This window comes from Silurus aristotelis, assembly GCF_946808225.1.
Source record: "Silurus aristotelis genome assembly, chromosome: 21".
Lineage (NCBI taxonomy): Eukaryota > Metazoa > Chordata > Actinopteri > Siluriformes > Siluridae > Silurus > Silurus aristotelis.
This window is the reverse complement of record NC_139594.1, coordinates 7,677,292-7,695,030: the sequence shown is the minus strand read 5'-3', so window position 1 is coordinate 7,695,030 and position 17,739 is coordinate 7,677,292. Positions and strand designations below refer to the sequence as shown.

At 36.3% G+C, this 17,739-nt stretch overlaps 1 long non-coding RNA gene across 1 annotated transcript; it reads left to right on the top strand.

Annotated features, from left to right (window-relative positions):
- The first annotated feature begins 256 nt into the window (after positions 1 to 256).
- On the top strand, positions 257 to 11,160 carry LOC310716642. The gene is made up of 2 exons (XR_014530648.1): positions 257 to 356; positions 8,216 to 11,160. It is a non-coding gene; the product is annotated as an uncharacterized lncRNA (long non-coding RNA).
- Positions 11,161 to 17,739: the final 6,579 nt, after the last annotated feature.

Below are 17,739 nucleotides of genomic sequence, written 5' to 3'. Positions count from 1 at the left end.
TATGCCAATGCAATGTGCGCTGGAGATGGGGAGGCAATGGGCTCTGCTTTTTTCCATCAACACACTTCACCAAGCCAATCATCATCGGATATGACTTTGACTTCGGAACAATAGAGCTAGTATGTGATAATATGGCTATTCTCACCAAATATAAACCCACAATAGCCTTTTAAAGACCTGATCATTTCATTCACTGCTCAATATAGGACTGACCTCACTCTATTCATTTCCCTCTGAGCTACACAGACACACATACGCACACACACACCCAAACACACGCACATCCTCTTAGTGTTTTTGTCAGCTCACAGCCTGTCTCTTTTCCATGGAGGGTTGAAGATGAATTACTCGCTAAGGTACGATCCATCCTTAGGTGAAAGATAAGAAGCTTTTCCAGTTTGTTCTGCTCTTTTCTAAAAAGAGGATACTCATGAGTGCTATCAAATGACTGATATCATAATTGGACTGAGGAATAGTGGAGCTGAGCAAGAAGCAGGCTAGTGTAGCTTTTTTTTTTTTTTTACTTCCGATTTAGTTATTGTAGATTAGTCTGTTGTAATGTAAGAAGTACAAGGTGATGGAACAAATAAAATGTCATGTGTGTTAGGCAACAATGTATATAAGGAAAATACTATTATTATGCAATGATTAATGTTAATACTATACTATAATCGTGTGTGTGTGAGTGTGTGTGTGTGTGTGTGTGTGTGTGTATATATATATATATATATATATATATATATATATATATATATATATATATATATATATATATATATATATATATATATATATATATATATATATATGTGTTTTTTTTTTTTTTTAAACCACCACTCTAGTATTATTTTTAAATAGTTACATTCCCAAATGACAATAATAATATCAAACAAATACTATAACAAGGATGGGTTTAATATAACAGATGGATGTCAGTATAAAATCTTATGTAAACACATTTTCCATGTGAAGAAGGCTACTGTTTAATGGGCTCGTATTATTATGTTTTAGTTGTGTTGTGTTGTGTCCCATTATTTGTCACCGAACACCAAACCTTGTCAGAGTGCATTTTCCTGTTTAGTTGAAAATATCCTCGGTGCAGTTCACAGGGCCAGTATTGAGTGTGGTAACTATGGGGAAGTCTCCACAGGAAGCCCCTAGAGTGTGCCTCCACAGGGCCTGGATCGCTCTATTCCCACCCTGCTGCTGTTTGTTTACCACTGCTTTGACAGTTTGAGGCGAACATTTAGCTGCTAATTCAGGCTATTTGAGTTTCTAATGTGCCTCAATTCAAACAAATGGATCACAGGCATCTTATCGGCTGTTCTCGACAGCTGCATCGGTCCGGAAAGTATCCGTCTTTAGTGGTAATGGAACAATTGGGGCCGAGCTTAATCCAGCATCAGAATTTGTTCCTCATTCAGCGTTGAGTTGATTTGGAGAACATGTTTAATAGCATGCTTGGTGTAATGAAAGAAAGGAGAAGAAGAGAAATTCAAAGAGAGAGGATGAAATAGGAAGAAAATGAGGTGAGATGTGAGCTTGGCGCTTATGTAAGGCCAGTGTTAGGGGCTCCTTTACCCACATTAATGTCCCTCTCAGGAGATTAGGATGTAAATATGCTGGATAAACTTGAATCATTGCAGAAGAAACACTTCATACCAGACTTTTAACCTTGTTGAGTTCCCTAGTGTACCTTGCCACTCCTGAATGTGGGTTAATACAAGGCATTTCCCAAAATGATTGCTATTTAAAAATATCTTTATCACCTCCAGCCCTGTGTTTCCTCAGTATGGTTTATTTGAAATACATTTGAATTACATTTAAATTCAACATGTAGCAAGAAAGTATACACTCTAGTGGATTTAAAAAGAAGTGTGTGCATATATATACAGTATCTATCTATCTATCTATCTATCTATCTATCTATCTATCTATCTATCTATCTATCTATCTATATATCTATATATCTATATATCTATCTATATATATATATATATATATATATATATATATATATATATATATATCACACACACACACACACACACACACACACACACACACACACACACACACACACATATATATATATATATCACACACACACACACACACACACACACACACACACACACACACACACACACACACACACACATATATATATATATATATATATATATAGATAGCCTAGAATCTGTTTTGATTCTTTAAAGGATCAAAATAATCAACTGTAACATCTTGTGGGATGCCTGGGTAATTTCAAAGCCATATTTTTTTTTTTTTATTTAAAAAATTGAAATGGAAAGTTAATAGGCTCCTCGTTCTTTTTGAGGGGCATGATTAAAATATCCATTATGAGATCAGCTCTTGAGTTTCAGTGTTGTGGATTACTTTAATCTCGACAGCCTGATAAATTATGAAACTCTACTCTCAATCTAATGAGGTAATTGCCTGAAAGACTCATTGTTCCATTCATTTGCCGCGCCATCCGAGTGACACAACTCTCAGGGCATCATCATTTTCATAGCAATTAAATTTTCCTCCCTGCTCTCCTATGGTATATTTGTTTGAAGAAAGAAAAAAAAAAGCAGACTGTTGACTGTAAACATGTGTTTGTTCACTTTCCTAGATTTATGGCATCTCTCCTGGTTACACGAAATTGAGTGTCCATGGATTTTCTGTGTTTATATGCTTTGGCTCTTAGCCCATGTTGATTATGGCGATTGTGCTGGGATGCGTTTGGCCCAAGCATGGTCAGTGTAACAGGGAAAAAAGGCTAATCCCTTGCAAACAAGCATCTTTGGCAGGAGAAAATCCTATATTTGGTGGTGTGGTGTTGTCCAGGTGAGAGGTTAGCAAGGGCTGAGAGAGGACAGAGGAAGTCAGCTTAGTCCAGATAAGGGCGATCATGCTGAAAATGACTCTCAGGTAAGACCACTATCTCTGGATCCCCAGCTAGAACAAGCTTTATCACAACCGTTCCTGATCTGAATCTTAAAGAGCAGGCAACATGAGCTTCTTCTTTATAGCTTTAAGACAATAGATGGAGAGGATGATGATTGTTTAGGCCATGCTGTTTGGTTTGACATTAGATGGAGTCCAAAAAACAGATGGGAAACCAAATATCATCAAACATTACTTAAACATCACATGTATTGTGCAGTTAACACCATGCTTTTGTCCTGATTGTTTTAGGTTTATTTGTCCTCTACTAGAAAAAAGAGGGGTTAAATAGTCCTTTTTAAATACAGTTTATTGAATATTTAAATAGTTCAAAGCTTCCTTGCAGAGAAATCATCTTTTGTATGGTTTGAGAACATTCGAGGGTTTCTTTAGAAAAACTAAACAAACATTGCAAAAACAAACGCAGTGAACAAATAAACAATGTGCAATTACCTATACCATTGCTCTCTATTGCTGAGGTAAATTATTAAATGTTTTCAAATATACAGTATATATAAATTGTAAGTGTTTGTTTATTGTTAATTTAAAATTCATTTTTGTGATAAAAAAAAAAAAAAGCTTAATCTTACTTATTTGTATGATCACATATCTTTTAAATGGAAAGATTTTTGACAGGGAATGCAAACTTATGAGCAGAGCTGTATGTGATAGGACTATTGGGTAGTTTAAAAAATAAAGTGCTTGCTAACATAAAAGCACAACACTATTACTATTTTCTGATTTTAGAATTATTATTATCAATAACCATTGTTTATTTCAAAATACACATGTGTGGAAATCTTAATTTTTTTTATAAAAAAAAAAATTAAATTATACAGTTGCAAGCATTAAAAAAATCTTTGTCATCCATCATTATACACTCTGCAAATTTAAAAGATGTTTGTTGTGCTGCAGGTTTGGGAGTGGATAAAAAAAAAAACCATTGTTATTAGGTACAATTATAATACAAGCATAATAAGGGCTAATTATTTATTGTAAAATAGTTACAACTTTGTCAGGATCAAGAGGCCACAAACATCAGGGTTGTGGTTGATCAGGATCATACTGTGTGTAAGGAATACACCATGAACAGGAAGATAGCTCACTGCTAGCAAAGTAAACTTTTCACACACATATACACACTGTCTGCTGTGTCCAAATTTAAACTAACATTTATATATTCCCTTCACTTGAACCAGGAAGCCAAAACCTGTCCAGACAATTCTATGCATATCTGGTTTACATGGTCCATAAAATCTTAGATATTTTTTTACTATAATAATTGCCTAAAAATCAGAGAACATTAATATACAGGTTAGCTTACATGTTCAACAACAACGTACTTATTTTTTTATTATATATATATATATATATATATATATATATATATATTACCTTGAATTATCTGAAATATTTCCACATGAAATAAAATGCTATTAAGTCAACTTTGGACTGTAAATATCACACTATAACACTGAATTATAACACTCAAAGACTGTGCTTTTGTGACATGCATACATCTCTGTTTCTGTTTCTGAGGCAAAGCATGGTGGAGATAAGAGTAAGAGTACTTCCTTTCAGAATCACATAACCAAAGCCCTGTCACATGAGACCCAGGATTAAAAGCGGCAGATTAAAAAGTTCAATTTAATTAGGATGACTGAAGAGATCCTCCAATTGAAAGAGCAATAAGTAGACTCTCAGTAGTTGAGAGATAGCTCGAGCCTTGCACATGCCTTTATACCACAGGTATGAAAACGTAAGATGCGATCACTCCCGAGAAATTAGGTTGTGACGTTGGCGTTTACAGAAAAAAAAAAAAATTATTAAAACATTCTCTAAGCTATAATGGCGGTATCATCCTTTGTCTTGTCCCTGTGTTCCCTTGTCTGTCTGTCTGTCTGTCTGTCTGTCTGTCTGTCTCTGTTTCACCCCCACCACCACCCACCACCCACGGCCTAAATGCAGATCAATTACAAGGCGCAGAAGTCAGGGTGTCACATGTGATTCACAATGTCAATTTCATGCTTTCGGAAACTGTTTGGCAAGTGCTCCCTCACTTTACATCTGCTAACCAATCAGGAGGGCGACATGTCTGAGAGAGAGAGACAATTTAATGGTGTGACAGTTAACCAGAGAGTGTGGTGCGAAAGAGACGATGCTAGGCAGCCTCTGTCTGTCACGCACCGATATTTATTTATTTACCGCAGAGCATGTGCACGGCACAAACAAAATGTCACATCTCATTTCCACTTGTGCGCTCTTTGAGATGCTAAGGATCTCTTGAAAATCTGAAGTGTGGACTTGCCTCTGGCTGATTAGAGTTCCCTCCAAAGGTCTCTGATGACACATATTCTGATTTAACAGACATGAACAGTTCAAATGGACACACACACACACATACAAACAGTTGTTGAGGCAGTATGTTTGTATTGTCTGTATATCTGGTAAGATGTTGTTATAATAAGCACGGGATTAGTTGCCACAATGTAATGGGCCCCGTTTTGTGTGTGTGTGTGCGTGTGTGTGCGTGTGTGTGTGTGTGTGTGTGTGTGTGTGTGTGTGTGTGTGTGTTTGTGTGTGTGTGTGTGTGTGTGTGTGTGTGTGTGTGTGTGTGTGTTTTATTAAGCAGCTATGTAACCCCGTGTCAGGGTATTAAGTATATCTCAGCACACCCTTTGTTAACAGTGACTTGCTAACAAATTGTGCAGCGGACTCTATCACAGTCATCTTGTCAGCATCCTCTGATAAAAAAAAAAAAAGACCTGCTGAAGTCCACACTGGCCATAGAGCACTAGCAGTAGCTGTCTTTAAGGAACACACAACATACTGCTTGTCCAAGGAGGTTGCCATTATTTATTTTTTTAGCATAAACATGCTGCAGTGCCAAAACCATTTCACATGCTGAAAAGAGCCAGTCCACTAATCTATGAATGAGCAAGCAAGGACGCCCCATTGACAAATGTTATCTCGACATGGCATAGAGGGTTCAAACCTATTCAACACCCCTAGACTCAGGCCACCACTAGGATTATGTCACCTTAATCCCTCATGCGGGACTGGGTGGGCGAGCTGGGCAACTGACTCCACGTGTGAGGGAAAAAGGAGTGCAAGGCCAGCAGAGTGGGAATTGTTCTTTTTTTTATGTTCTTTTTTATACAAACAGAGGTGAAAGCAGCAAAGTTGTTGTCCCTTCACCGTTCACCGTATGTTTGAGAGGCTCAGTAGTTACAAAAATAAATAGTGTAAAAGGAGCTCTCTCTCCACTTTCCTCCACAGTAATACATAAAATACAAGATGCATGCAATGTGAAATACTCCATGGATTTTGAGGCCTCAATGAGGCACCATGTAGTGACATGCAGCCTCATTTCTTTTCCGTTCCAGGTTGCCTTCTTCTATCTGCTGTTATAGAATCTTTATACGTTTCTTTAAGAGATAAAAAAAATAAAACAATAAAACAAAAAAAACAACCAACCAACCCTCAACCAACCATTGTCCAGTGTGAATAAAGACTCATAAATTAGTTCATTATTAGAAAGAAGTGAGAGGTCAGAGCTCTCAGTCTGCCCTCTCAGCCCAAAGGAAGCCGAACTTGTAGGAGACTACTTGTTTAATTGATTCTTATGACACTGTGCTATTGATTATTCAGGAGCCTTCTGGCCTTAAGGCCTTTATCAGATCAGCTCTTGATACATCAGACCTAACGATCAGACACAAAAGCAAACAAAGCAGAGTGCGCCAGCTCTTGACTGTGCCGCCCTGCTTTATTTAATTGACTTTGCATTGGTTTAAATTTAAATGTTGATGTAGTCCCATTTACAAGGCCATGATTCGATGCAATGTAACCAGCTATATTTTTGGTGGAATTAATATGGTGGGCACTCAAGGACACTCCGGCAAGATGTCCAGAAATTAGACAGGATTAATTGAAAATCTTAATTACTTTCCGAAGGGCACAAACATCTCAATATCAATTAAAATGTGTTTCCACTGCTCCTGGATGATATGAGGAGCAACTGTAACTAGAAATTCGAATGACGAGAGGAACAGACTGCTTTGTGTCTAAAGCATTTAGGAATGCGGAGTTTGCACTGCAGAAAAAGAAGCTTAGCAAGTGAAATATCTTAAATATATTCTAATTTATATTATTTATATATATAATAATAATAATAATAATAATAATATGATAATAATAATAATAATAATAATAATAATAATAATAATAATAATAATAATAATAATATTAATTATTATTATTATTATTATTATTATTATTATTATCATTATTATTATTATTATATTATTATTATAATTTAACACTAAACCAAAAGATTATTAAAGGTATTTGTAGACATTCTTTTACTCGTTTTCAGCTTTAAATCATCTTGTTCTTTTGCCAGAAAGTGTAATTTAGCTTTTTTTTTTCTAGAAACAAATGCTTCCACTGAGCAAATGATCTGCAACAGAACAAAACCATGTCAAGCTTGAAATGAGTAAAAATGTCTAGATATCAATGTAATGTTATTTGGCTCTTTGTACTATTCTAATTAGAATTACTAGATACATTTGACTACATTTAAGATATTTGAGTACTTGCTAAGATTTTTCCTTCATTACTCCCCCTTTAACAATGACATATGTTTAACCATTTTTTTTACTGCCTCTGTATAAACATGGCAAGTTCTCTCGAAAAGTTGAACATAAGTTGAAGGTTATGGTGATATGACAGGGTGCGTGCGCACTTTATTATCAAAGTGTCTGAAATTATAGAATGCATATTAAATGGAGTTATATGGCTGAAGCTAACATGAAAATAATATCCTCCAGCCCGGGCCGAGCGGCACGCTTCGCTGCTCTGATAAAAGCAGGTGTAAAAACGTTGGAGTGGATGAAAAAAATGTTTTCATATGTGGAAGAGTGATTGTTATTCAAAGGATGCTCTGTACTGCCTCTTGCATGGTGGCCTTAAGGCCTGCCCGATTCAAACTCCCCAAAATTTCACATGCATCCTTTTTCTATCTTTTAGTTCACTCCGAACCTTAACTCCTTCCTTTAGTTTCTGTTTTTCCATTTAAAATTCCTGCATATCTGTAGGGATTTGAGTGAAGGCCTTATGGGTTTTTTGAACACTTATCTTTAGCCTTTATCTCTTAGTAGTATGTTTTTACCCTCTGTCTCTCTGTCTCCTATTTTCGCCTACTCTCAATCCCACTCCCTCTGTATCTATCTCCTCCTCTCTCTCCTCTTTTTCTCTCTCTCTACAGGAAGAAAAGGGTCTTGCCAGTCATGAACCATTTAGCCTGAAGGAAGCGGGAGGGCTGCACCTTTAAACTGGGATTTCTGGACCAATCTGCACTGTGTATTCGAATTGCGGAGTAACAAATGGACAGTGGAAAGGGGGTTTGTAATGGTGATTAGAGGCTGAAATTGGTTCAGATTTACAGTGTCAGTCAGAGATGGAGGGAACGGAATAAGCGGTCTAAGCGGTCTAATGGATCCATCAGCTTGCTTCAGCTGCTCAGCAGGCCGGGCGAGGTCACCAGCCATCCGCAGGCGGCACAAAAGCACTTCAATTTTGTTAGGAAATGTATCAATTTAACTGACTTGAGCGGCGCACTGGAAACCTAATGAATCTGGACTCAATTTTCCAGCACACTGCCTCTGTGAACTGGAGGAAACAATGTTGGTGGCGATGGGGTTGAGGAGGGGGGCTGCCGCGATTGGCTGGCCACCTCTTCGCCGTCCAGTGGGCTGGACTGCGTTTATCTAGCTCTATCCGGCCCACTGTCACTCATCTAACAATGATGTCATTAAAAGTAAATTGGCCTCTATTTCAGTGCGATGATAATGCTAATTGAGTGGCAAAACATAATACGGAGGGGCTGTTGTGCGCCGCTGAAGGGGAGGAGGGGGGACAGATTAAATGGCCATACAATAGAGGGTGTCAGGCACGGCAGATGTTGCTTTGTGCTCAGGTCTGCATTGACATATCTCTTGCTTGTCAGGACTGGGCTTTAGGAGAGTCTTACAGGGCAGGGGACCAGATGGTCCCACACTGAGTGCCCTGAATAAAGCAGTTAAACAGGGCTGCCTGGTTATTAAAAAAAGACAACCCGGCCACAAGAAATGTGGTGGTTAGTAAATAAAGGGAGCAAAGCTGCTTTATCGATCTGGTAGCCACGCGCCAGGCCTGACTGCGGCCTAATGAAAGACCTCTGGCCATCAGGCTTCATGTTTATTTAAGAGGAGGCCTATGATCAGCCCTGTTCCAACCCCCCCACCGCCACCCCCTCGCTTCTCCAACACACACCCACACACTCACACACACCCTTACACTTTCCTTACATAGGAAGTTCCTGAGCAAAGAAGAGAGCAGTGTAGATTCTAAGTGCTCTTAACAGATACATAAGTATACAATTTTGTGTACTCAAGTGTACTTGGCCAATAAAGCACAATTCTCATCCTGAATTCTGATTCATTTAAGCAGAACAGTATGCGGTTTGGGACATGCCCCAAGTATCTGCGACTCTGCGGATATAATTATCTGCTGTTATCATTGTCCCTTTAGATTTTCAGAAGTGTTAAGAGAAAAGCTTCACAGTTTTTATTGATCAATTAACAGTCCAATATAACTGAGACTGAAATGTATGAAATACAGAATAACTTGAAACATGCACCACCACAGCCAGATAGCATTAGCAGTCTAGCATTCTAGTTACAGGCCATCAAATAAAACTGTTTATTGAACAATAAACACAAGTCTGTCCAGTATAATTGCACACTGGACAGAAATGTCAACTAACTGCTTTTGACTGATATTACAGAGTGTGAAATGTGAACTACATACAAATTGTTAGACAAAAGCCATCTATCTAAAAAGATGCAACAAATGACTAATAATACAAGTGTCCTAATTAAAAAAAATATTGAATAATTAATCATAATAAATATCATAAACACTGTCAGTGTAATAGCATCTGATTACTTAGAGGACACAAAAATGTTCAACAAGCAAAAAAGATTAAAATTGAGCCAAGACTCCATTACATTACAATCTCACATGCTTTGGTTCTGTCTCCATTCTGATTAGCTGCAGCTCCTATCAGTCACTGTGTAGTCAGTCTTTAGACAGGTAAATGATGTGTGTGTAAAAACACACTGAAGACACTATCTGTTAAATTTTACCTGCTGCTTTATCCCCACTGAATAGCTCAATTTGGCAACCTGACGGTTTTGAGGAGAATTACAGGGCAGTGTAACACACTTGGACTAATGTGCTATCCACCCTCTTTTACATACATGAGCTCAAAGACATGTGACTGGCTAATGACTGTGATTATCATCCTTCTCATGCAGAAAAGTCAGCCAGTAAACCTCTACTGGCTTTCAGATATAGCCATGACATTATTGGTATTTCATTTGCCTCCTGATGATAGGGCAAATGCTTTTTAACCAATGTTAGGCCTTTTTGATTTGTAGTGTGTAAACTCGAATTTATTGGGACTTGTCCAATGCATTTACAGCAAATTTATACGTAATAATGTGTTAACCTCTAAAGGGATTAAGAAAACATTCACCCAACTGCCCCCTGAAACATTTCCCTGGTGAGGAACATGTCTTTGGATCAGTGTCTATTGTGGTATTTCAATGCTGAATGAAATGTCACGAAGGTCATTGAATGATATTTGTAAGGTGTTTGTTATTGACTTGAATAAAATATATAATATGATATGACATAAACAAAGTGTGCATTAATAGTCTTTAAAAGAACCCCTGGTATTTTAGACATCGTAACACAAAACTTATTGGATAGAGCTGTTCTACTGAAACCTATTTTACTTCATTTTTTTCTATTTATTGCTTCTGAATTGATCTGGATTTACACTAATGAAAAGTGAAGAGTGGGTTCCTCCTGCAAAATAGACCCATGCTTAGTCCTCAGCCTTTAATACTACTGGATATATGTATTTGAAGTCATTAAATAGGTCCTACATACCACTGGTATTCTTATAGGTCAAAGGTCAGGCACAGTGCAGATTGTTCAGATTGTAGTGGATTAACTAGGCACTGTGCTTGAACTAGGATTGAATCATCCATTGGTCGTCGGCAGTAAATTGCTAGTTGCGTTGTATCACTTTGAGGCTGTATTTTATCTGACTAAAAGCATGCTTGACTGTTCTCTGACTGACAATTAAAATAATGCAATCCCCTCCACTTGACCTCTCTCATTATTACCAGCACTGATCTCATTTGGTAGCACAATCATCAGCAGTTTCCACCTGTCCCTAAAGTCCTTGTAGCAAATCCTGCAGAACTGGTGCCAAAAGAGGAAAATACATTTGTATTTTATTATTTCCTTCTACAAATGCCATTATTTCTCATTTTGTGTGAATAAAATGTGTTCAGGACTAAAGAGAAAATCAAAGATAGCCATTTTGGTTTTATGACAATAATCAGTGCAATTTATAAGTAATTTCCATTTTGATGATTGCAGGACAAAATTCCCATTTTTGATACTTGCTTGAATGTTCATTATAAATTGCAGTGACTGGATAGTAAGAATGTCAGTTTACCTCAAATTTGCTTTGATTTGTCAGCAAATATAATCTTAGTAGAAAGAAATAAAAGATACTCTTCCATTTTAAAAGCATTGTGGTGCAACACACTCTTTCAGTGTTTAAACAAAAGATTTAAGCCAAATGTGAGGATCTGACGTACCGGATATCAGAATTATTGCTGGAAATAAAGGACAAAGAAGATTTTGATAAATTAACTGGTACTGGTATTAATGTATATCAGAACGTAATGTTATTGAATGCTTGGGTATATTAATGATGTCTTCAAAAAATAACTAGCAATGAAAATGTATAATTCATATTAACCCACATCGAACCACACAGACTTTATCCATTTATTACATAGCATTTAAAACAGCATATAGCAGATTGTGGATCTGATTATCATTTGCATATGAGCTCGTTGAACATCCCATTCCATTGCTGCTTTGTTTAATGTGTTTTCAGTGTTTTCAGCGTACATTAACAAATGTCTTCATTCCTTTACTTCATTTATTCACTCTTCCGAAATACGGACTTGTCAGAATTCTGTTATCCTGAATTCCTGAAGCTGGACATAAAACACAAAAGAATCAACAGCGCTAGAGACAGCCGCTAACCAGGAAGTGGCTAGCGCAAACGCTAGCGCTATGGATTCAAGATTCTTCTTTTTTTTTACTTTCCATTTCACTACAAGATGTATTCTGCATGTAACTATGCTTGTGACAAATAAAAAATCATGAATCTTGAATCCATAGCGCTAGACACTTCCTGGTTAGCTGCTAACGCTAGCTTTATGCAGCTTTTTGCATGCGCAAAACAAATCTTTTTGCCGGTACGGAGTTAGTAGCAATAGTGACACTGCACCAACTCTAGTTTTTTTAATTGTTGTGTATGATTTCAAGTGTAATAATCATAATAATAATAATCATAATAATAATAAATGCACTAAAATTGCAAGTCGGAGACTAAACAAACATGCGGTCCGCCATTTAATACGTTAACTCAGATCCACATGTTAAAAAGGATTGCATTCGGTACACGTAACCAAAAGCCCTTTACCGAATTTTTTTCCGGTTCGAATACGTGTACCGTTTTATATAGATTTATATATATATATATATATATATATATATATATATATATATATATATATATATATATATATATATATATATATATATAAAAAACGGTACACGTATTTCGAACCGCTGATCCACTATATATATATATATATATATATATATATATATATATATATATATATATATATATATATATATATATATATATATATATATATATCCACTTGTCAAATGATGGATTATCATGTGAAAATGTATTTTTGAATAATCTGACCATTTGTTTAGACATCAAGTATTTCATTTCCTAACACTTGCCCATTTTTCCTGCTTCTAACACTTCAACTCTAAAAACCAATTGTCCGGATATATTCCAACCCCTGACCGGTGCAACTGTAATGAGATAATCAATTTTATTCACCTCACCTTAGTAATTTTAATGTTATGGCTAATCGGTGTAACTAAATCTAATTAAAAGTGCAATTAAAATTTTTAAAATATCATTAAAGGTATAGTTTCACATTTTTACTAAAGTTTAAGCTTCAGTTTGTTTAAATATTTTTTTTTTAATATGTAACAAATCGAGTCAGCAGAGAAAAGTACTTCATAATCTGATGTTTCTGAGCTGCTGTGGGCTGCATTGACATTCCTGTAATAGTAAATCACAATTAGTGCTGTCATGAGTGCCGGGTTGAAAATTAGCACGCCAGCTGGCTCAGATATGTCAAATGTTATCATGCCCTAACTTCAGGCTTGAAAGATGTCATGGGAGGGAGAGTCAGTAATGTGCATGATTTTGTAAACACACCAGATATTATTTTATAAGCAGAAAATAATTCAGGTGTGACAGAGTTTTATAGTTTATACTTCTGTTCTCTAAAGTCATGAAACTAGGTAGTCATCTGATTTGTCCTCATTTTAGAATTGTATCATTGTCCAGTTGTAAAGTTGAACTACTGTAGAACAAGAACAGATCTTTTCTGTATTGTTTGCATTAAAAAATTCTTAGTAGTGTCTTTCATCTAGGGAGTGTGAGTTCCCTTAGTGTGTAATAGTTATTTTTATTTTGTGTTCCAATTACAGTGCAAATACAAATATAAATCTGGCACATGGCCAACATATCTGACAAGAACAAAATACACAGATTGGATAATAAAATACATAGAGAACAGAGATCAAGCGGGTTCATTTTAGCTAGCTAGCGAATGACCAAAGGTATTTGTGTATTTTTGTATTTCTGTATCTCTGCGTTTTATCCAGTGTGATACCATTAACCAGATCACGATCATTTTTGGCAAGCTGGACAACAGAAAAGAAGCACAGAAAAAAACAGATAGTACACAGTTTTTTCTAATAAGTTATTTTTATATTTATCAGCCCCAAATATGTACAGAGCCTCAGGAATAGCTTTTATATTCAGCCCTGCAGCAGTGCAAACCTCAACCATTACTTTTACCAGAAATTTGATCTAGCTAGCATTAGGATTGCTAGCTTATTCTGTAAGTTATGTTTTGTTTATTAGAGATAATGAACACTTATTAGCTGATAGTATTTGTGAATGTCATAGTTAATGTGAAGTTATTTTGTTCACATTACGCTTCACAATTACAGGTTGCAAAACCTTGGACCAAAAGCACATAATAGCATTTAAATAGTATGTAATACATAGTTAGAGTCATTTCTAGTTATACACTGTAATCGATCTAAAGGCAGTTATGTAATTAATACGCACTGTGGCTGTGATATTGGCGAAGACTGCAGTAGCATTTTTTTTACAGTTCCAAGATTAGACATGTTGTAGCAATAAAGTATTAAAATACAAACCTCTGAAATGTATCCCTCTAAAAGGGTAATTTCTGTAAAGCTTTTTTAAATGCTAATGCTCCTTTAATCAAACAAAACCATGGAGTGTTGTCACTCACACACTGTGTAAGGCTAGCCTGAGTAGAGAATACTCAGCTAATTTTATTGGTCAGTTTGCACTTTAAGCACTGATGACACTAACCGACTTGTTTGGTAAAAGGCAGCTGTAACATCAAATAGTTACTGTACTAAGTGCACTTTAATATTTCCAGTTCTCTTATTTACAATGTGCACTTATTGATCTCACACACTTTTTTTGCAAGTGGAAAAACGGTTATTTTTCTGAAATGTACACTTATATTTTACCGTATATAAATGTCCTTATAACAGACAATTTTAATTTTCATCTCAACTAGGAATTAATCTGGACTTTTTCTTTAGCTGTGAGGTGAATTCTGCAAATAAGTTTATTTAGTGTATTTTAAATATATATATATATATATATATATATATATATATATATATATATATATATATATATATATATATATATTCAGAGAGAGAGAGAGAGAGAGAGAGAGAGAGAGAGAGAGAGAGTCAGTGCATACAAAGACTTAAACACATCTAGCACAGCTTTGAAAGAGAGAAAACACAACCTAAATTGTTCTCATACTGCTTTACCGCCTCTCTCATTGTCCTGAATGACCCAGTCAGGCTTAGTCTGGGAGTGCTAAGTGAGCTTGATAATAGGAGCAAAGCACAGATTGATGTGTGATTCTGTGACATTTCACCACGCCTGCCCTCTTCTGCTTCAATCAGCTCACTCCCTCATCCCTGCTTTGTCATTCCGACTGGAACAAACACAAATAAGCAGACCGATTTGTGTCCGAACCCCGAGGACAGGTAAAAGTTTGAGATGCTATTTGACAGGTTCGGTGTGACTGTTTTATTTTGTCTTTTTTTTCTCCATGTCCCCTAGGTGTCTGACTGTGAGACATTTAATCGAGGGACTACGGGTTTCATATCAGTAACAAAAATCAAATAATGCAAGATGATTTACTCCCCCTAGCAACCGGGGAGTGCGCTCTTAGCAACCAGCCGAGCCTCGGGCCTTGGTGTAATCAGCTTGAAAATATTTCAATTATTGTGTTGATTTTAGTGGATTTGAGAGGCGGTTCGGTGAGCGCCTCGGTACATTCAGCCCATGACCTGCAGAGGAAGACATTGATTTAAACAGGTGTCAGAAAGGAAAAGTAGAGGCAATTTAAATGGGAATGGGATAGCAAAGTCATTGAGCACTGTTCAGCACATGTGTGACATCTGCCTGCTGCTACCAAATCAATGTAGCTCCAGTGCAAAAAAAAAAAAAATCACCTTCAGGAATCATCCATCTGGTATGGCCCAATGAAGCAGAAGACTAAATACACTCTGGTATCCAACAAACCGTAAGCTCAGATAGTGTGTATCTGTAGATCTTTTGAGTATCTTTCGAGTATGGGAAAACCATCCAGCTGCTGGAACTAGAAATAAAGCTCTCTCTTTGCTCTAGATGTTCAGGTTGTGCCTCGGTTTTCTCAGAGCCAGTTAATGTGAAACCAACTGTGTTGGAAAGTTTAGCATATTGACAAAGCTTGACTTTATAATTGTAGCTATAAATTTCCCTACGATTCATATTAAAGAGAGAGAAAATCGTCTAAATCATCTAAAACCACATGATATATATATTTTTTTAAATGTCACAGGAAATGCAGTAAAGGGCAATTTTCTTTTCACACAATTTAATAGGAAATAGAAAGAGATATAGAACTGTGTATTGTAATTTTTTTTTTTCTTCCTGTTGAAAATCATAATTTGTCTTTAAAAGATCCATTAGGCCAAAATTTAGCAGTGGTGCCCACCATTATCTTAAGTGGGGAAAATATTAAAACTGCCCCTTCATTGAATTTGCAGGGTTATATTTAGCATGCAAATTGATTCCTTTCACTGTTCCACGAACGCAGATCATTTCAGCAAAGCTAATTTAGAGATTTGGAGTGGAGACGGAACTGTAATTAACAGAACAGACTTTCGGTCCCAAACCCATCCTCCAGCTTCTAACTACCTCTGTCGATCTTCTGTGATGGTGGTGTCAAATTTCATTCCAGCCTTATCTTCTATTAAACACAGTGTTCAGTGGTATTCCCACAATTACCATGCCTTATTTTATATCTTTTGTCTTCAGCTGTTAATACAGCTCCCTTTTTTTAAATCTAGTTAATATAGTTTGTTTTCCTTCCACTAGTTTCCATGACTATGGTCTTGTGCAGTGTGTATGTGCTAGTTTCAATTCAAATTACAAATGTGTTTGGCTAAAAAAACCTCTAAAAGAAAACAAAATCTTGCTATATTGGCATTGGTGAACGGCTCAGGAACCTGGCCACAATTATACATTAATCATATAAGTGGTCCATAAGGACACAGCACATGTTGTTGAGCTGTTTATACTTCCTCTCATCTTCCCTTGTATGAAAATCCATATGGTTTTAACTGTGGGCTTATGGAGGACCCAAAACAGCCAACCAAGTCTCATTGTATTCTCTATTCGCATTAACAACAATTAAACATGTTTTTTTGTGGTTTGTCACATGAATTCCCCATCACAAGCCCCCAGTTATCCCCAGAGTTGTGAGGATGTGTTGGCGCTATTTGTGCTTGTAAATGTGCGGGTGGACATTTTGTCCTCTTGTCTCTGAGGTAATAGATTTTGTAATGTTCATTAGTACTTGTTTTGCACCCAAATGTTGATTAACAGTAACTAAGACACAACAATTATTTTTGCTACCATATCATTTAGCTTAAAATATATTTTTTAAATACAAGAAACTAGAATGAATATACAATAGATGATTTTTTTTTTTTTTAACACAGAGTACCGGCCATGTAATTGTTCTGTTGATATGTAGTTTAATAATCCCCTTGCTTCTCAGCTCATACTGCAGTCACACGTTCTCTCATGACTATACTCATTTAAAACTTGGAAAAGATGTCTGGAAAAAAAGTTACATTAATGTTCTCAATTTAGGCAGGACAAAACAAAGAGGTAAGAAGATTCATGAGAGAATAGAAATGTGCTAATGTGTGTGATCACACAGTAATCGTCTGACAGCATCTCACTTTCCTCAGTTAGTCTATTAGGATTTTTTTTTTTACACCGTGGTAAGGTCTAAGTGTCAGGTGTCATAATTTAATTGTGTTGTTTTCTATTCTACCCTTCACTGCAGGGACCGGGTTGCAGGCTAATCTGAGTATTGCTCTGTCACCCTCTTCTCCTTTCTCTCGGACTTTGTGTTTAATTGGGGACACAAGGAG